General features: G+C 33.7%; 1 protein-coding gene across 1 annotated transcript in view; it reads left to right on the top strand.

Moving 5' to 3' along the window:
- Window positions 1–274: 274 nt before the first annotated feature.
- LOC127853087 (mitogen-activated protein kinase kinase kinase 5-like) overlaps window positions 275–22,725 on the top strand; it is a 50,201-nt gene continuing 27,750 nt past the window's right edge. The window contains exon 1 of the mRNA XM_052387282.1: window positions 275–476. The gene's annotated coding sequence lies outside the window, so the exon portion shown is untranslated. The remainder of the gene's footprint in view (window positions 477–22,725) is intronic.

A 22,725-nucleotide genomic window follows, 5' to 3' on the forward strand; every position in this document is an offset into this window, starting at 1 on the left:
GTCACTAAAACAACAACAACAACAAGCAAAAATGCCCAATAAAATGGAGCAAATTAACTGAAATATACTTAAAATTATAAGCAGTTTGTGATAATAATTTATTTATATGAAAAATATTAAGCACTTACGCTGTGAATCTTTTAAAACCATTTGTGTCACATAACATGAACACTGAATTATAAGAACCTAGCCAAGCATCTTAAAAGTCAGACTTTGATCCAGCGGTTATAGATTGGAGGGGCATCTAGTTGATTGTTTAAACAGGGGTGACACGCATACAAATATGAAATTCTGTGAAACAAACCTGTTGCCATGCTCAACTTCGGTCTCTACTTTGTCTCTGCATGTGTTTAGGGGTTTATCAGCAATGCTTATTGCAGCCCTGTTCTGTGAGACCTCCTCTCACATGCTCTTGATGCTGTGTACTCATTCTGTTAAAGGGTTGTACAGGACCAGGCGGACCACAACTCTCGCAGGTATTTCCTCTCCCACCCACCCTCTTGTATGCATGAGTATTGTAGGCTGGTGCTCAATAAGTAGTGGGGTGTTCTTGTGCAACTTCCATTGACATTTGAATTGTACATAGTGTATGCAATGTAATTTTCAATTTTACATAATTTATGAGATATAATTTTCTATTTACATAAGGTATGAAATGTAATTTTTTATTTTACATAAGGTATAAAATGTAATCGTGTATGAAATGTTATTTTCAAAGTCGCAGCAAATTTCTATTACTTACAAAAACAACACTAACCTGTATGAATAATGTTATATATTAAATGTATTTAACATTTTGTCTGACTCTAGACTTGGTGATCTTTTTCCATTAAGTGCTATATTAATATCATAAGGGCTTTTACTACAGTATTTTTGTAAAGGTTACATCTATAACACCATTTCAATCTTCCAGCCATTCAATCCCCAACCTTACAGTTTAAAGATAAGACACTACCTAACCCTTTGTAGCTTGTGTCCAGCTGTCTGAGACTGTTGGCTAAAGGCTTTTTACACAATGCGCATATGTATTTGCAAAGTTAGCTAGTCAAAGTTGTATTGATATTATACTCAGCTATTTTATAAATATTTATATAAAATTTAGACATATCTGATCATTCATAGTTCATAGTGCATCAACTAGATCTGACCCTCTGGTAAAGAAGTAGTTTAAATCACTTGTGTTTTTATTAATCCCTTCCACAGGGGAGTGGAGATGAAAGGCTGGTTTGCTTATACTGGCTTATCAGTAGACCACTTGATTAATCACTCCTAGACAGGGGGGATGACAGGGTGTTTTGCTAATGCTGGTTTATCAATAGACCACTTGATTAATCACTCTCCTAGAGGGGGGTGAGAGGGTGGTTCACTAATACTGGTTTATCAGTAGACCACTTGATTAATCACTCTTCCAGAGGGGGGATGAAAGGGTGGTTCACTTATGATGGTTTATCAGTAGGCCACTTGATTAATCACTCTTCCAGAGGGGGATGAAAGGGTGGTTCACTGATGATAATATATCAGCAGGCCACTTGATTAATCACTCTTCCAGAGGGGGGAGACGACAGGGTGGTTGGCTAATGCTGGTTTATCAGTAGGCCACTTGATTAATCACTCTCCCAGAGTGGTGGAGACAACATGGTGGTTCACTAAAGAAAATGCTGTTTTATCAGTAGACCACTTGATTTATCACTCTCCAAGGGAAGGGATGACACGGTGGTTTGCTAATACTTGTTTTTCTGTAGAGCACTTGATTAATCACTCTTTTAATAGTTTTGTACTATTTACTCGCAGGGTGTAGCAGTTCTACCAAAATTAACCCAGATGTACTGTACTCATTAAGTTTTAGATTATTACCAGGTAAAGAAATATGTAAGCACTTGGACTCCTTTTGCTTACAAAGTCAGTCTCCTGAGACCCTCTATGGCACTGGAAGTTTCCTTTTGGTTTAAGGCCTCTGTATTGATGTGAAAGTATAAGTGGTTTATCCCTTATTAGCATAGCAAATTGACATCTAGTGTTTACCCTTTTCTTGTGTATGTGTTGTCGATATTTTATCTGGCTCATGACTTTTGCTTACATGAAAGGATTTTGAAATAAATACAATATTTTTCTCCTCTTCATCTTGTCATTTTATCCAGACAATATATCAGGTTCAACAAAGTGTAGCATAAAGGTCAATATGCCAGATGGTACTTTACATGTGTGCGTTTCCTTACATGGATAAAGTGAAAGTAGATGTGTGTGTCAGGATCATAACTTCATCGTGCATGATTGGATTTTGACCAAAAAAATTCCAAATGATCATCTTATAAAGACATTTTGCTGGCAAATTGTTGCTCACTTAAAGGTCAAGCTCATGGTGGAAACAAGAAGATTTTGAATATTGCTGATATGAATATTGAGAAAATAGATGTTTTGTTTTTTCAGGCCTGCCCTTGAGTTAATTTTCATGATGAGTTCCAAAATAGGAATTAAAATGGTAAAGTATGTTAATGAATCAATTCATATTGATGTGTCAAAATTGCAATATGACATTTAGTCGATATAGCAATATGACATTAACTTGATTAAGTCAAAAAGGAAATATGACTTCAAGTAAATATAACAAAATGACATTAAGTAAAAATAGCAATATGATATTTAGTCAAAATAGCTATTTGACATTAAGTGTTGACATTTGTGTCCTATGGACACATTTGTTTTATAATTGGGCATATAAGAAATTGTTGTTCAACAAGTTTTATTGAAAAAAGCCTTCCTTTATAAAGAATAAAGTGTAAAAAAGAGTAAATTTGGCATAGGAATTTTTTTTCTGAGAATGCATTGTATTTTGGTGACTAACACTGTATCATTTCCATGATAATAAATCCCACTTCTAGGTGGCTATACTATTCATATGTCATGTAGAAATGCCATATATGGTGCAAAGTACACAGATTTGTGTTTACCAATGTTGTGAATATGTTTACACAGGATTCAATATAAGTTGTGCCCTTTGTCAGTTATCAATATGTTTACACAGGATTCAATATAAGTTGTTGTGGTGAATATGTTTACACAGGATTCAATATAAGTTGTTGTGGTGAATATGTTTACACAGGATTCAATATATGTTGTGCCCTTTGTCAGTTATCAAATTGAAATAAATGCATTTCTTGCACAATAGTGAAGATGTGAAATAGTTTTCTATCTGTTTAAAGCACACATGTAATTTTCCAAGAACTGTTATTGATTGATTAAATATGAGATAGATATTTATTTGAACATATATGATTTATTGTTGCTATTTAGATATTTATTTTAAGAGATAATGTGAGATGTGGCTGCTTGCATGAATATGTAAATAATGTTTTGTTCATTTATGTCCTACATGTAAAACACACAGTATAATAATCGGCCTGCCATATCAAGCTACACACAAGCTTCTCACATGAGCAGACTGTGTGCTGCACTTCCCAGCTCAATTCTCATGTTTATGAAATTAATAAGCCATGCTCCGGGAAAACAAAATGCATGTGTGGCAAGTGTTGTCTGTGATTAGTCTGTTCAGTCTACACAGAACAATCAGGGATAACACTTTCCTCACAGGCTAATCAATTACTTCATCTTCAACTTGAACTGTATTTTTGCTATAAGACTTTCTTTAAACAAAAATACCATGAAAGCAGAGGGGGGAGACGACAGGGTGGTTGGCTAATGCTGGTTTATCAGTAGGCCACTTGATTAATCACTCTCCCAGAGTGGTGGAGACAACATGGTGGTTCACTAAAGAAAATGCTGTTTTATCAGTAGACCACTTGATTTATCACTCTCCAAGGGAAGGGATGACACGGTGGTTTGCTAATACTTGTTTTTCTGTAGAGCACTTGATTAATCACTCTTTTTAATAGTTTTGTACTATTTACTCGCAGGGTGTAGCAGTTCTACCAAAATTAACCCAGATGTACTGTACTCATTAAGTTTTAGATTATTACCAGGTAAAGAAATATGTAAGCACTTGGACTCCTTTTGCTTACAAAGTCAGTCTCCTGAGACCCTCTATGGCACTGGAAGTTTCCTTTTGGTTTAAGGCCTCTGTATTGATGTGAAAGTATAAGTGGTTTATCCCTTATTAGCATAGCAAATTGACATCTAGTGTTTACCCTTTTCTTGTGTATGTGTTGTCGATATTTTATCTGGCTCATGACTTTTGCTTACATGAAAGGATTTTGAAATAAATACAATAATATTTTTCTCCTCTTCATCTTGTCATTTTATCCAGACAATATATCAGGTTCAACAAAGTGTAGCATAAAGGTCAATATGCCAGATGGTACTTTACATGTGTGCGTTTCCTTACATGGATAAAGTGAAAGTAGATGTGTGTGTCAGGATCATAACTTCATCGTGCATGATTGGATTTTGACCAAAAAAATTCCAAATGATCATCTTATAAAGACATTTTGCTGGCAAATTGTTGCTCACTTAAAGGTCAAGCTCATGGTGGAAACAAGAAGATTTTGAATATTGCTGATATGAATATTGAGAAAATAGATGTTTTGTTTTTTCAGGCCTGCCCTTGAGTTAATTTTCATGATGAGTTCCAAAATAGGAATTAAAATGGTAAAGTATGTTAATGAATCAATTCATATTGATGTGTCAAAATTGCAATATGACATTTAGTCGATATAGCAATATGACATTAACTTGATTAAGTCAAAAAGGAAATATGACTTCAAGTAAATATAACAAAATGACATTAAGTAAAAATAGCAATATGATATTTAGTCAAAATAGCTATTTGACATTAAGTGTTGACATTTGTGTCCTATGGACACATTTGTTTTATAATTGGGCATATAAGAAATTGTTGTTCAACAAGTTTTATTGAAAAAAGCCTTCCTTTATAAAGAATAAAGTGTAAAAAAGAGTAAATTTGGCATAGGAATTTTTTTTCTGAGAATGCATTGTATTTTGGTGACTAACACTGTATCATTTCCATGATAATAAATCCCACTTCTAGGTGGCTATACTATTCATATGTCATGTAGAAATGCCATATATGGTGCAAAGTACACAGATTTGTGTTTACCAATGTTGTGAATATGTTTACACAGGATTCAATATAAGTTGTGCCCTTTGTCAGTTATCAATATGTTTACACAGGATTCAATATAAGTTGTTGTGGTGAATATGTTTACACAGGATTCAATATAAGTTGTTGTGGTGAATATGTTTACACAGGATTCAATATATGTTGTGCCCTTTGTCAGTTATCAAATTGAAATAAATGCATTTCTTGCACAATAGTGAAGATGTGAAATAGTTTTCTATCTGTTTAAAGCACACATGTAATTTTCCAAGAACTGTTATTGATTGATTAAATATGAGATAGATATTTATTTGAACATATATGATTTATTGTTGCTAGTTAGATATTTATTTTAAGAGATAATGTGAGATGTGGCTGCTTGCATGAATATGTAAATAATGTTTTGTTCATTTATGTCCTACATGTAAAACACACAGTATAATAATCGGCCTGCCATATCAAGCTACACACAAGCTTCTCACATGAGCAGACTGTGTGCTGCACTTCCCAGCTCAATTCTCATGTTTATGAAATTAATAAGCCATGCTCCGGGAAAACAAAATGCATGTGTGGCAAGTGTTGTCTGTGATTAGTCTGTTCAGTCTACACAGAACAATCAGGGATAACACTTTCTGCTTTCATGGTATTTTTGTTTAAAGAAAGTCTTATAGCAAAAATACAGTTCAAGTTGAAGATGAAGTAATTGATTAGCCTGTGAGGAAAGTGTTATCCCTGATTGTTCTGTGTAGACTGAACAGACTAATCACAGACAACACTTGCCACACATGCATTTTGTTTTCCCGGAGCATGGCTTATTAATTTCATAAACATGAGAATTGAGCTGGGAAGTGCAGCACACAGTCTGCTCATGTGAGAAGCTTGTGTGTAGCTTGATATGGCAGGCCGATTATTATACTGTGTGTTTTACATGTAGGACATAAATGAACAAAACATTATTTACATATTCATGCAAGCAGCCACATCTCACATTATCTCTTAAAATAAATATCTAAATAGCAACAATAAATCATATATGTTCAAATAAATATCTATCTCATATTTAATCAATCAATAACAGTTCTTGGAAAATTACATGTGTGCTTTAAACAGATAGAAAACTATTTCACATCTTCACTATTGTGCAAGAAATGCATTTATTTCAATTTGATAACTGACAAAGGGCACAACATATATTGAATCCTGTGTAAACATATTCACCACAACAACTTATATTGAATCCTGTGTAAACATATTCACCACAACAACTTATATTGAATCCTGTGTAAACATATTGATAACTGACAAAGGGCACAACTTATATTGAATCCTGTGTAAACATATTCACAACATTGGTAAACACAAATCTGTGTACTTTGCACCATATATGGCATTTCTACATGACATATGAATAGTATAGCCACCTAGAAGTGGGATTTATTATCATGGAAATGATACAGTGTTAGTCACCAAAATACAATGCATTCTCAGAAAAAAAATTCCTATGCCAAATTTACTCTTTTTTACACTTTATTCTTTATAAAGGAAGGCTTTTTTCAATAAAACTTGTTGAACAACAATTTCTTATATGCCCAATTATAAAACAAATGTGTCCATAGGACACAAATGTCAACACTTAATGTCAAATAGCTATTTTGACTAAATATCATATTGCTATTTTTACTTAATGTCATTTTGTTATATTTACTTGAAGTCATATTTCCTTTTTGACTTAATCAAGTTAATGTCATATTGCTATATCGACTAAATGTCATATTGCAATTTTGACACATCAATATGAATTGATTCATTAACATACTTTACCATTTTAATTCCTATTTTGGAACTCATCATGAAAATTAACTCAAGGGCAGGCCTGAAAAAACAAAACATCTATTTTCTCAATATTCATATCAGCAATATTCAAAATCTTCTTGTTTCCACCATGAGCTTGACCTTTAAGTGAGCAACAATTTGCCAGCAAAATGTCTTTATAAGATGATCATTTGGAATTTTTTTGGTCAAAATCCAATCATGCACGATGAAGTTATGATCCTGACACACACATCTACTTTCACTTTATCCATGTAAGGAAACGCACACATGTAAAGTACCATCTGGCATATTGACCTTTATGCTACACTTTGTTGAACCTGATATATTGTCTGGATAAAATGACAAGATGAAGAGGAGAAAAATATTATTGTATTTATTTCAAAATCCTTTCATGTAAGCAAAAGTCATGAGCCAGATAAAATATCGACAACACATACACAAGAAAAGGGTAAACACTAGATGTCAATTTGCTATGCTAATAAGGGATAAACCACTTATACTTTCACATCAATACAGAGGCCTTAAACCAAAAGGAAACTTCCAGTGCCATAGAGGGTCTCAGGAGACTGACTTTGTAAGCAAAAGGAGTCCAAGTGCTTACATATTTCTTTACCTGGTAATAATCTAAAACTTAATGAGTACAGTACATCTGGGTTAATTTTGGTAGAACTGCTACACCCTGCGAGTAAATAGTACAAAACTATTAAAAAGAGTGATTAATCAAGTGCTCTACAGAAAAACAAGTATTAGCAAACCACCGTGTCATCCCTTCCCTTGGAGAGTGATAAATCAAGTGGTCTACTGATAAAACAGCATTTTCTTTAGTGAACCACCATGTTGTCTCCACCACTCTGGGAGAGTGATTAATCAAGTGGCCTACTGATAAACCAGCATTAGCCAACCACCCTGTCGTCTCCCCCCTCTGGAAGAGTGATTAATCAAGTGGCCTGCTGATATATTATCATCAGTGAACCACCCTTTCATCCCCCTCTGGAAGAGTGATTAATCAAGTGGCCTACTGATAAACCATCATAAGTGAACCACCCTTTCATCCCCCCTCTGGAAGAGTGATTAATCAAGTGGTCTACTGATAAACCAGTATTAGTGAACCACCCTCTCACCCCCCTCTAGGAGAGTGATTAATCAAGTGGTCTATTGATAAACCAGCATTAGCAAAACACCCTGTCATCCCCCCTGTCTAGGAGTGATTAATCAAGTGGTCTACTGATAAGCCAGTATAAGCAAACCAGCCTTTCATCTCCACTCCCCTGTGGAAGGGATTAATAAAAACACAAGTGATTTAAACTACTTCTTTACCAGAGGGTCAGATCTAGTTGATGCACTATGAACTATGAATGATCAGATATGTCTAAATTTTATATAAATATTTATAAAATAGCTGAGTATAATATCAATACAACTTTGACTAGCTAACTTTGCAAATACATATGCGCATTGTGTAAAAAGCCTTTAGCCAACAGTCTCAGACAGCTGGACACAAGCTACAAAGGGTTAGGTAGTGTCTTATCTTTAAACTGTAAGGTTGGGGATTGAATGGCTGGAAGATTGAAATGGTGTTATAGATGTAACCTTTACAAAAATACTGTAGTAAAAGCCCTTATGATATTAATATAGCACTTAATGGAAAAAGATCACCAAGTCTAGAGTCAGACAAAATGTTAAATACATTTAATATATAACATTATTCATACAGGTTAGTGTTGTTTTTGTAAGTAATAGAAATTTGCTGCGACTTTGAAAATAACATTTCATACACGATTACATTTTATACCTTATGTAAAATAAAAAATTACATTTCATACCTTATGTAAATAGAAAATTATATCTCATAAATTATGTAAAATTGAAAATTACATTGCATACACTATGTACAATTCAAATGTCAATGGAAGTTGCACAAGAACACCCCACTACTTATTGAGCACCAGCCTACAATACTCATGCATACAAGAGGGTGGGTGGGAGAGGAAATACCTGCGAGAGTTGTGGTCCGCCTGGTCCTGTACAACCCTTTAACAGAATGAGTACACAGCATCAAGAGCATGTGAGAGGAGGTCTCACAGAACAGGGCTGCAATAAGCATTGCTGATAAACCCCTAAACACATGCAGAGACAAAGTAGAGACCGAAGTTGAGCATGGCAACAGGTTTGTTTCACAGAATTTCATATTTGTATGCGTGTCACCCCTGTTTAAACAATCAACTAGATGCCCCTCCAATCTATAACCGCTGGATCAAAGTCTGACTTTTAAGATGCTTGGCTAGGTTCTTATAATTCAGTGTTCATGTTATGTGACACAAATGGTTTTAAAAGATTCACAGCGTAAGTGCTTAATATTTTTCATATAAATAAATTATTATCACAAACTGCTTATAATTTTAAGTATATTTCAGTTAATTTGCTCCATTTTATTGGGCATTTTTGCTTGTTGTTGTTGTTGTTTTAGTGACACAATGTGTGTGTTTTTCTAAGTTTATACATTCCTATAGGGTCTGAGGCTGCATTATGTGGACCAGGAATGTCTCCCGGCATGTCTATCTTATTATCTTGCTAGACTCACAAAAGTTAGAAAAAATAAATAATTATAAAGTCATTATAATTATAATTGTTATTTCAATTTTTTTAATTTGTTTAGTTATAATTTCAATGTGGTCTTGTGTTGTAGAAGGAAACCAGGGTACCCGAGGCAACCCAACCTGTCCTGTTTGATGACCACCAACCAAACTCTCGTGTTATGCAAGTGTTCAATATTGTCAATTTCAGCAAATAAATAATAGATGCCTTACTGTCAACATCACCAATAAAGTTCCTAGAGTTTGTTATTCCAGCCCCATTAAAAAGTATCACTTGAGGTAGTTGATTATGGAATACATGTGAAATGGCCTTTACTAAACATGCAAGACATTGACAGATTGCTCAAAATTGCCATTATAAGTTGTTTATAAACATGTACAGTATTTGTAAAAGCATTAGAAGAGTAAGTGATACAGAAAATAACACAAACTTAACGCAACATAAAATTTATCAATAAAAAGCCTTATTTATTGCAATGTATTTAAAAGAAGCTATGATCTACGCCCTGTATAAGGCTATTGTCAGAAAATTCCTCACTGTAAATATTAGCAAGAGATTCTAGAAATAAGAAAACCTGACAATGAAATTTTCAGATACATACACAATTAAGGAGGTAATCACTTGATAGTCAAGATGGCGACGTCCATGCCGAGACATTTATTTTTCGCCCTTGTATACCCTTTATTTCTTTTGTTAAATTTTAAAATAACGCTCACTTTCCAGCCATAATAGAAAAACGGTGATTAGGTATTTTTTGTAATAAAATTGGCTTTATAACTCTACTTTATTCGCCGCAAATTTTCTTAGTTGAGCTATAATTAGGTCATCCTGCTAAGAAATTTTGCAGGAAGTAAAGTCGAAATATAGAGCGAATATTTATACGAAATAAACTCTAGTAACTATCTTGCTGATATGGCTTGAAAGTGAGCGGCATTTAAAAAATTAATACAAGTAATAAAGGGTAAAAAACAGCGAAAAATACTTGCCTCGGCATGGACATCGCCCATCTTGACCATCACGTGATTACCACCTCTGTACAGGACATATTGATACCTAATTTTATAATTGCACAGCACGTAAGAAGATTTTAACAGTTTAATGATGATCGGTCTGTGATCAATTTGAATATCTGGTATATAAATGAAAACTACTGGGTCAAATGGGTTAAAAACCGACACCCAGTAATACAGCATCACTTTCAATTTGAAAACACCATAATAAGCAAGGTTGACAGATCTCTGAATAAACATAACTATAATTTGACTATCAATACAGACACATGCAATCAACATGTTAATTTAACAATCTACAATTCATCTAAATTGCAAAGTCTGTTATAACAAGCACTTTAAGTTTTCATACCACTGTTACTTTTCAATTGCTGATCTTTTCAAGACAAATTGCCAATTTAAATAACTTTTGAAATGTGAAATCACAATGCATAACATAATGTGTGGTGACATAATTGCTCAATAATTTTGGGGCAACAGAAAATACTTATACAGATACTTATGACTGTTATCCGTCACAAGTCGAAAAAGTATGAAACAAGTCAATTAAAAGACTTGGTAATTAACACATTCTGCGCTGTAAAGCACACAGATTATAAATGGTATTTTGCACACCACTTTTGTCTAAATGCACTTGTTAATATGTACATTTAGTAAGAGAAAAATAACGATTATCTTATTTTGGTCTATAAGGTTATATAAATTATTTTAACACGCTGATGGTACCAGCTAAAGTCATGACTTGATGAAACTAAGTAGCCAACAATTACAAAGTAATAAATACCACACATAAAACATCTTCCTACAATTGTTTCAAAGGTGCATTTTTTGGCTTATTATATCTCTTTCAAAAATTAAGAAATTCTAAATTAAAGGTGCATAGCTTTATAAAGTTTTAACATAGGACATAACAATTTGCACATGAACAACTTCACGTCATAAGAAACCATGATAACATGTTGAACATTGAATAGTGCAGGTGTATGCTTTGAATAAGTTTGTGTCTTCGCACAGACAGACAGACATACACCAGATTCCAATATAGCCCCCTTTTCTTGATAAATTGGGGGTTATTAAGTATAAAACGTTTGTTTAAAATCAAAGACATGTTACAGCATCTTATGGTAAAGAACTAGAATATGATTGGATAATTCTGCATGTGTTTTCTCAAAGCTGAAATAAATTCTCATTTTGGAATTGTGGCATGTTAATTAACAAGACGGCCTGAAAGGCCCAAAGTCGCTTACCTGAAGTATTAAGGAACTGACCTGTTCTGTGCAGCCCAAGATGTCAACTTTCATGAAGAGTGAACAATAAATGAACTTGAACTTACAGAGTTCTACCAAGGTTTTACTTTAGCCATATGAGGATAAATTTCCTGCTCCCTGGCGGCCACGCATTCCAACAGACCGGAACCATTTTCAAACACAACCAAGATGTAATTAGAACAAAATGCTCAGACCAAGTCTTATGAACACTGAACTATTAATGTGACTTTTAGAGTGTTAAAAAGTTTTCACCAAATCCATATTAGGAAAAATGCCCCATCCATGTTTTTCAACCAATCAGAACCATTTTCGAACGTGTCCAAGATATCATTGGGACAAATCTTCTGATCAAGTTTCATGAAGACTGTTAACAAGGTTTTACTAAAGCCATATAAAATAATAAGAAAAAAAAACTACTACTTCTTGTGCCCATATTATCAACCAACCGGAACCATTTTTGAACTTGTCCAAGATATAATTGAGACAAATCTTCTGACCTAATTTCATGAAGATTGGACAATAAATGTGACCTCTAGAGTGTTAACATATTTTTACTACAGCCATATAAGGAAAAAAAACGCCCTGCCCCCTGAAGCCCATGATTTTCAACCAACTGGAACCAATTTCAAACTGGTGCAAGCTTTCATTGGCACAAATGTTCTGACCAAATTTTCATGAAGATCAGACAATAAATGTGGCCTTTTGAGTGTTAACGAGTCAAGTGTTGACGCTGCACAACTCATGACGCTCGACGACAAAAGGTGCTCACAAAAGCTCACCATGAGCGACCTAGTGACTTCAAAATCAATAGGGGTCATCTGCGAGTCATGATCAATGTACCTATGAAGTTTCATTATCCTAGGCCCAAGCGTTCTTGAGTTATCATCTGACAACCACCTGGTGGACGGACCGACCGACCGACCGACAGACAGACAGACCGACATGAGCAAAGCAATATACCCCCTCTTCTTCGAAGGGGGGCATAAATATTTATTATATAAATTGTGTGAAGTTATACAATTACCAGTGTACTTCACATGCCAAAATAAAGATATTGCTTGTTTCCCTTCTTGAAGGGTTGTTCAGTAAGTTGGACTTCTATTTTTGTTATAAAATTTTAAAATACATTAAAAATAAATTGCTATATTTTTGTCCATTTTCAAAGTAAAAGTATTATGTTCAATATTAACTTAGAAAAGTTTTTTTAATAAAATTGATGCTGTATTCTAATGCTGTTTTCATAAAGCTGTATTTTATTGTTGTTAAAGTATACATCCAAATAAAATAAATAACATGATATTGGGTGAATTCTATTCAAATACATTTACCATTGACAATAAAATGAGAAGCTGTCACAGAAAGTGTATCCAACACCGCGGGAGCAATATTGATGAAAGGGTATAAAATTAAAGACAAATCACGCCTTAAAAAATGAAGGAATCACAAAACCTTGATAGTACAAAATAAAATTTGCATGCAAAAAGTACAAGGAATTGAAATATAAAGCTTTTAACGGTAATTTTAAACAAAGCTCAATGACTCCTTAAAAATAAAGCAATTGCAAATCCTTGACAACACGCCCTGTACCGGTAGCACTCGGGGGATGATTATGTGGCCTTGATCATCTAGCCGAAGATGTTATCCTATGCAAGAAAGTTACATCAGCCTGCCCACGTAACATACACTTATCGAATAACCACAAATGTTTACTTTGTTGAAAACCTGGTTAAATACTAAATGTTTGGGGTTGTGGCAATTTCAGTGTGTTGAACACAGGAGGGGAAACAATTTTTTTCATATATTTCAAGCCTCATCAAAATAGAGTTCACATGTTATTGTGTTTTATTTCACATATTAATTATTGCACAATGTCCAGGTCATTGTCATCACATTTCATATACTCCTAGTATCATTGCAGAGAATAGTAGAAAATTCATATGAGGCATCAATTTATTTGCAAACCATTTGTTATTTCCAATTTCTTGGATAGTGTAACTGTTAAATGTGTCAAATAAGATGAATGATTAATGAACTACTGTGAATGAGAGATACTGCAAGCCTATATGTCTCCAATAAGATGCATGCTTAATGAACTACTGTAAATGAGACTGCAAGCCTATATATCTCTAATAAGATGCATGTTTATTGAACTACTGTACATGAGACTGCAAGCCTATATGTCTCTAGTAAGATGCATGTTTATTGAACCACTGTAAATGAGACTGCAAGCCTATATGTCTCTAATAAGATGCATGTTTATTGAACCGCTGTAAATGAGATTGCAAGTTTATATGTCTCCAATAAGATGCATGTTTATTGAACTACTGTAAATGAGACTGCAAGCCTATATGTCTCTAATAAGATGCATGTTTATTGAACTACTGTAAATGAGACTGCAAGCCTTTATGTCTCTAATAAGATGCATGTTTATTGAACCACTGTAAATGAGATTGCAAGTATATATGTCTCCAATAAGATGCATGTTTATTGAACTACTGTAAATGAGACTGCAAGCCTATATGTCTCTAATAAGATTCGTGTTTATTGAACCACTGTAAATGAGACTGCAAGCCTATATGTCTCCATTAAGATGCATGTTTATTGAACTACTGTAAATGAGACTACAAACCTATATGTCTCCAATAAGATGCATGTTAATTGAACTACTGTAAATGAGATTGCAATCCTAGGTGTCTCCAATAAGATGCATGTTTATTGAACTACTGTACATGAGACTGTAAGCCTATATGTCTCTAATACGATGCATGTTTATTGAACTACTGTAAATTAGAAAGTCTGCAAGCCTATATGTCTCTAATAAGATGCATGTTTAATGAAATACTGTAAATGGGATTGCAATCCTTGGTGTCTCCAATAAGATGCATGTTTATTGAACTACTGTACATGAGACTGCAAGCCTATATGTCTCTAATAAGATGCATGTTTATTGAACTACTGTAAATGAGACTGCAAGCCTCTATGTCTCTAATAAGATGCATGTTTATTGAACTACTGTAATTTGTTAATAAGACTGCAAGCCTATATGTCTCTAATAAGATGCATGTTTATTGAACTACTGTAAATGAGAAAGTCTGCAAGCCTATATGTCTCTAATAAGATGCATGTTTAATGAACTACTGTAAATAAGATTGCAATCCTAAGTATCTCCAATAAGATGCATGTTTATTGAACTACTGTACATGAGACTGCAAGCCTATATGTCTCTAATAAGATGCATGTTTATTGAACTACTGTAAATGAGACTGCAAGCCTCTATGTCTCTAATAAGATGCATGTTTATTGAACTACTGTAATTTGTTAATAAAACTGCAAGCCTATATGTCTCTAATAAGATGCATGTTTATTGAACTACTGTAAATGAGAAAGTCTGCAAGCCTATATGTCTCTAATAAGATTCATTTTTAATGAACTACTGTAAATAAGATTGCAATCCTAGGTATCTCCAATAAGATGCATGTTTATTGAACTACTGTACATGAGACTGCAAGCCTATATGTCTCTAATAAGATGCATGTTTATTGAACCACTGTAAATGAGACTGCAAGCCTTTATTTCTCTTATAAGATGCATGTTTATTGAACCCCTGTAAATGAGATTGCAAGTATATATGTCTCCAATAATATGCATGTTTATTGAACTACTGTACATGAGACTGCAAGCCTATATGTCCCTAATAAGATGCATGTTTATTGAACTACTGTAAATGAGACTTCAAGCCTATATGTCTCTAATAAGATGCATGTTTATTGAACCACTGTAAATGAGATTGCAAGTATATATGTCTCCAATAAGATGCATGTTTATTGAACTACTGTAAATGAGACTGCAAGCCTATATGTCTCTAATAAGATGCATGTTTATTGAACTACTGTAAATGAGACTGCAAGCCTATATGTCTCTAATAAGATGCATGTTTAATGAACTACTGTAAATGAGATTGCAATCCTAGGTGTCTCCAATAAGATGCATGTTTATTGAACTACTGTACATGAGACTGCAAGCCTATATGTCTCTAATAAAATGCATGTTTATTGAACTACTGTAAATGAGACTGCAAGACTTTATGTCTCCAATAAGATGCATGTTTGATGAACTACTGTAAATGAGATTGCAATCCTAGGTGTCTCCAATAAGATGCATGTTTATTGAACTACTGTACATGAGACTGCAAGCCTATATGTCTCTAATAAGATGCATGTTTATTGAACTTCTGTAAATGAGACTGCAAGCCTGTATGTCTCTAATAAGATGCATGTTAATTGAACTACTGTAATTTGTTAATTAGACTGCAAGCCTATATATGTCTCCAATAAGATGCATGTTTATTGAACTACTGTAAATGAGAAAGTCTGCAAGCCTATATGTCTCTAATAAGATGCATGTTTATTGAACTTCTATAAATGAGACTGCAAGCCTGTATGTCTCTAATAAGATGCATGTTAATTGAACTACTGTAATTTGTTAATTAGACTGCAAGCCTATATATGTCTCCAATAAGATGCATGTTTATTGAACTACTGTAAATGAGAAAGTCTGCAAGCCTATATGTCTCTAATAAGATGCATGTTTATTGAACTTCTATAAATGAGACTGTAAGCCTATATGTCTCCAATAAGATGCATGTTTATTGAACCGCTGTAAATGAGATTGCAAGTATATATGTCTCCAATAAGATGCATGTTTATTGAACTACTGTAAATAAGACTACAAGCCTATATGTCTCCAATAAGATGCATGTTTAATGGACTACTGTAAATGAGACTGCAAGCCTATATGTCTCTAATAAGATTCATGTTTATTGAACCACTGTAAATGAGATTGCAAGTATATATGTCTCCAATAAGATGCATGTTTATTGAACTACTGTAAATGAGACTGCAAGCCTATATGTCTCCAATAAGATGCATGTTTATTGAACTACTGTAAATGAGACTACAAGCCTATATGTCTCTAATAAGATGCATGTTAATTGAACTACTGTAAATGAGATTGCAATCCTAGGTGTCTCCAATAAGATGCATGTTTATTGAACTACTGTACATGAGACTGTAAGCCTATATGTCTCTAATACGATGCATGTTTATTGAACTACTGTAAATGAGAAAGTCTGCAAGCCTATATGTCTCTAATAAGATGCATGTTTAATGAACTACTGTAAATGAGATTGCAATCCTTGGTGTCTCCATTAAGATGCATGTTTATTGAACTACTGTACATGAGACTGCAAGCCTATATGTCTCTAATAAGATGCATGTTTATTGAACTACTGTAAATGAGACTGCAAGCCTATATGTCTCTAATAAGATGCATGTTTATTGAACTACTGTAATTTGTTAATTAGACTGCAAGCCTATATGTCTCTAATAAGATGCATGTTTATTGAACTACTGTAAATGAAAAAGTCTGCAAGCCTATATGTCTCTAATAAGATTCATTTTTAATGAACTACTGTTAATAAGATTGCAATCCTAGGTATCTCCAATAAGATGCATGTTTATTGAACTACTGTACATGAGACTGCAAGCCTATATGTCTCTAATAAGATGCATGTTTATTGAACCACTGTAAATGAGACTGCAAGCCTTTATTTCTCTTATAAGATGCATGTTTATTGAACCCCTGTAAATGAGATTGCAAGTATATATGTCTCCAATAATATGCATGTTTATTGAACTACTGTACATGAGACTGCAAGCCTATATGTCCCTAATAAGATGCATGTTTATTGAACCACTGTAAATGAGACTGCAAGCCTATATGTCTCTAATAAGATGCATGTTTATTGAACCACTGTAAATGAGATTGCAAGTATATATGTCTCCAATAAGATGCATGTTTATTGAACTACTGTAAATGAGACTGCAAGCCTATATGTCTCTAATAAGATGCATGTTTATTGAACTACTGTAAATGAGACTGCAAGCCTATTTGTCTCTAATAAGATGCATGTTTAATGAACTACTGTAAATGAGATTGCAATCCTAGGTGTCTCCAATAAGATGCATGTTTATTGAACTACTGTACATGAGACTGCAAGCCTATATGTCTCTAATAAAATGCATGTTTATTGAACTACTGTAAATGAGACTGCAAGACTATATGTCTCCAATAAGATGCATGTTTGATGAAATACTGTAAATGAGATTGCAATCCTAGGTGTCTCCAATAAGATGCATGTTTATTGAACTACTGTACATGAGACTGAAAGCCTATATGTCTCTAATAAGATGCATGTTTATTGAACTTCTGTAAATGAGACTGCAAGCCTGTATGTCTCTAATAAGATGCATGTTAATTGAACTACTGTAATTTGTTAATTAGACTGCAAGCCTATATATGTCTCCAATAAGATGCATGTTTATTGAACTACTGTAAATGAGAAAGTCTGCAAGCCTATATGTCTCCAATAAGATGCATGTTTAATGAACTACTGTAAATGAGACTGTAAGCCTATATGTCTCCAATAAGATGCATGTTTAATGAACTTCTGTACATGAGACTGCAAGCCTATATGTCTCTAATAAGATGCATGTTTAATGACTACTGTAAATAAGACTACAAGCCTATATGTCTCCAATAAGATGCATGTTTAATGGACTACTTTAAATGAGACTGCAAGCCTATATGTCTCCAATAAGATTCGTGTTTAATGGACTAATTGAATGAGACTGCAAGCCTATATGTCTCCAATAAGTGCATATTTAATGGACTGCTGTAAATGAGAATGCAAGCCTATATGTCTGCAATTAGATGCATGTTTAATTGACTTCTGTAAATGAGACTGCAAGCCTATATGTCTCCAATAAGTGCATATTTAATGGACTACTTTAAATGAGACTGCAAGTCTATATGTCTCCAATAAGATTCATGTTTAATGAACTACTTTAAATGAGACTGTAAGCCTATATGTTTCCAATAAGTGCATATTTAATGGACTACTGTAAATGAGAATGCAAGCCTTTATGTCTCCAATCAGATGCATATTTAATTGACTTCTGTAAATGAGACTGCAAGCCTATATGTCTCCAATAAGTGCATATTTAATGGACTACTGTGAATGAGAGAGACTGCAAGCCTTTATGTCCCCAAAAAGATACATGTTTAATGGGCTACTGTAAATAAGACTGCAAGCCTATATGTCTCCAATAAGTGCATATTTAATGGACTACTGTGAATGAGAGAGACTGCAAGCCTTTATGTCCCCAATTAGATGCATGTTTAATGGACTTCTGTAAATGAGACTGCAAGCCTAGATGTCTTCAATTAGATGCATGTTTAATGGACTACTGTAAATGAGACTGCAAGCCTATATGTCTCCAATAAGATGCATGTTTAATGGACTACTGTAAATGAGACTGCAAGCCTATATGTCTCCAATAAGATGCATGTTTAATGGACTACTGTAAATGAGACTGCAAGCCTATATGTCTCCAATAAGATGCATGTTTAATGGACTACTTTAAATGAGAATGCAAGCATATATGTCTTCAATAAGATGCATGTTAATAAATTACTGTAACTGAGACTGCAAGCTAATATGTCTCCAATAAGATTCATGTTTAATGGAAAACTGTAAATGAGAATGCAAGACTATATGTCTCCAATAAGATGCATGTTAAATGAACTAATGTAAATGAGACTGAAAGTCTATATTTTTTCAATAAGATTCATGTTTAATGAACTACTGTAAATTAGACTGCAAGCCTATATGTCTCCAATAAGATGCATGTTTAATGACTACTATAAATTAGACTGCAAGCCTATATGTCTCCAATAAGATGCATGTTTAATGACTACTGTAAATTAGACTGCAAGCCTATATGTCTCCAATAAGATGCATGTTTAATGACTACTGTAAATAAGACTGCAAGCCTATATGTCTCCAATAAGATGCATGTTTAATGAACTACTGTTAATGAGACTGCAAGCCTATATGTCTCCAATAAGATGCATGTTTATTGAACCACTGTAAATGAGACTGCAAGCCTATATGTCTCCAATAAGATGCATGTTTAATGAACTACTGTAAATGAGACTGAAAGCCAATATGTCTCCGATAAGATGCATGTTTAATTAACCTCTGTAAATGAGACTGCAATCCTAGGTGTCTCCAATAAGATGCATGCTTTAAGGACTACTGTAAATTAGAGACTGCAAGCATTCATGTATCCAATAAGATGCATGTTTTATGCTGTAAATAAGTGAGACTGCTAGCAAATATTTCTCCAATAAGATACATGTTTAATTGAGCTCTGTAAATGAGATTACATGTGAGTCTGCAAGCTGTCACATGAAAGGTATACATACCCTCTTTGCAGGATCCTTCTGTCATAAACACAACACATCATTATATATAAAAGCAAACTATGCTATGTAAATATAAACTTCTAAGACTAATTTTTTTAAAATAATGTTTCATTTTTTTAAGTAAAACTTAAATTATACATTATGAGCAAATTCATCAAGATATGACATTTCAGAAATACACAAAAAAATAACCTAATTCCCTGTATCTTTTAATAAATGCATGGTTAACAAGGGTTTGACAGAATTGCAAGCAATACAGGAGTCCCCTCCAAAAAATGAATGTGTATTCATTAAAACTGCCTTAATGTGTGCCTATGTTTGGTTGGATAATAAAATAAAATGTCCATTTTTCACAACATTATTTGGATTTGTTTTTTTTATAATAATGAGCAGATGTTTGACCTTTGGGGAAAAATGTATTCAATTACTCTTCATGCATTGTGGAAGCTTTCTGATTATATCGAAAGTACATTTTAAGGAATTTTCTAATAACAATCACTTTGCATTGACTCCAGGGACAAATTAAGTGTCCAGTTCTAACTTTTAACATGTTTACCAAGCTTGATAATCATATCTTCCATACTTATTCATTTGTTTCAATTTTGTGGATGGACAGATGGATGAGCACAGGAAGGAAATGACAGATCATACAATTACAAACCAATAGCACAATGTGTGCACCTAGTTTAATTATTCTTAATAGTAATTATCTTGTGTACTTGTTGAAGGTCTTATAATATTCATTTTTGTGCATCAACACCACTTGTTAACTCTTTCAGTTCTGGAACCAAATTTTGAAGGCCTTTGAAAACAGTTTGGATCCAAACTGTGTGCTATTCTGTAGTATTCTTTTAAAAAAATCGAAGAAAATGCTAATTTTAGAAATTCAGCAGACAACGTTTTAGCAGATAACAAATTTCCCAGCATGCAAAGGGTTAAGCATGATCCTTACATTAATTTACATGTGACTTTTATCCAATAATATTTAGCACTTATAAACACAAGATCCAGTTTTGAGGATGGACATGGCTACAGATGAACAAGAAGGATGGACAAAGGGCAAACCTCTAGCCCCCTTCGGTGAAACACCTATAGAGCAAAAATAACTAGATATAAAACTGAATATGGAGGTACCCCAATAGAGCATGCTCACAGAATAGTTGACTGGTATAGGAAAGGGAAAGTTAAGAAATTTACAACTGATGTGCAAATAAACCAACCATTATTAATGTAAAGTGTATTGTATCTGAAAACCCAGATGACTAGAAACATCAATACCAGGTATACATGCAAAATCCAAATGCTGCATAACCTTATCCTCAACTTCGGAATGCTATTCAGCAAATTAAAATATGCCTATTTTCAAAAACAAGCATTAAACAAAAACTAATTTGACAATATTCTTATTCTGTATAGCTTGCAAACTATGTGGAGATAATGTTTTATTTAGACCCATTATACCTTTAATGTCATTTCATATCAAACATCAAAAGCAATGTTTGACCTACGCACATATAAAAGCAGGCAACACTACTGCCAGATACAGGATAAGTTTGTGTGCCACAGAAGTACACTCAGGTGAACATAACCTGTGAAATATGTTTTACCAGGTTCACTGTCAGTTAACACATGTCACTTTAGACATGGTTAACCAAATTCGTTGTTAATTTACACATGTCAATGAACGCATCTTTTACCAGCTCCATTGTCAGTAAATACATGTTTTACCAGGTCGATTGTCAGTTAAAACACGTTTTGCCAGGTCCACTTAACACATGTCAGATAACACATGTTTTACCATCATTGTCAGTTATTACAGTTTACACAAGGTTAACAGTAAGTTAACACTAGAGCTGTATCAGTTCGGATCGATGCATCGAAAAACCGGTTCAATGCCGCCGATTCGATCTCAAAACCAATACTGCCAATTTCGATTCAATTCACTGCAATCCCGATTGATCCGCATTTTAAACCTTACTTTCCAAATCCATCGTCTAAACATTCTTGTCATTTGTAATACGTCATGTGATTGGTCAATAGCCAATATGGCATTCAATAAATGGATGAATAACATGCTGAGCATAACATCAGCTTGTAAAATAGCTTCTTCACTCAAGCCGAAAGACGCACCGTCAAAATTAAAATAAAAAGTACGGGAACATTTCCCAGAAGTAGTCTATATACTTACATGTTTTTTCCGTTAAATACATGTGATATATTATTGTGCATTTTATGTTATTTAAGAATAACTCAACAGGAAGTTATGTTCAACAAATTTGTAACTTATAAAACAATGTAACGTATTTAAATTGTATTTAACACTTAAAATGTACAATATAATAAGTTAACAAGAGTTCCGCGGTCGGAGATGACCGCATTGAAGCCGGATTTTTGATTTAAATGACAGGAAAGTACCTTTCGTGTTTTTGTCAATGCAATACTTAAATTACTGAAATATTGTTCAAAGGTCAAAATGAAATGTAAGTACTTTTCAAGGCATGAGCAAACCTTGTGTTAACTTTGGTATGCTTGTACCTAGAGTCTTCAAACTTGACATAAAGGTTGGCCAGTACTAGAAGATCACCACTGCTCATTTCAATGTCATTCATTTGAAGGTCAA

The sequence above is a fragment of the Dreissena polymorpha genome, chromosome 12 (genome assembly GCF_020536995.1).
Source record: "Dreissena polymorpha isolate Duluth1 chromosome 12, UMN_Dpol_1.0, whole genome shotgun sequence".
Classification (NCBI taxonomy): domain Eukaryota; kingdom Metazoa; phylum Mollusca; class Bivalvia; order Myida; family Dreissenidae; genus Dreissena; species Dreissena polymorpha.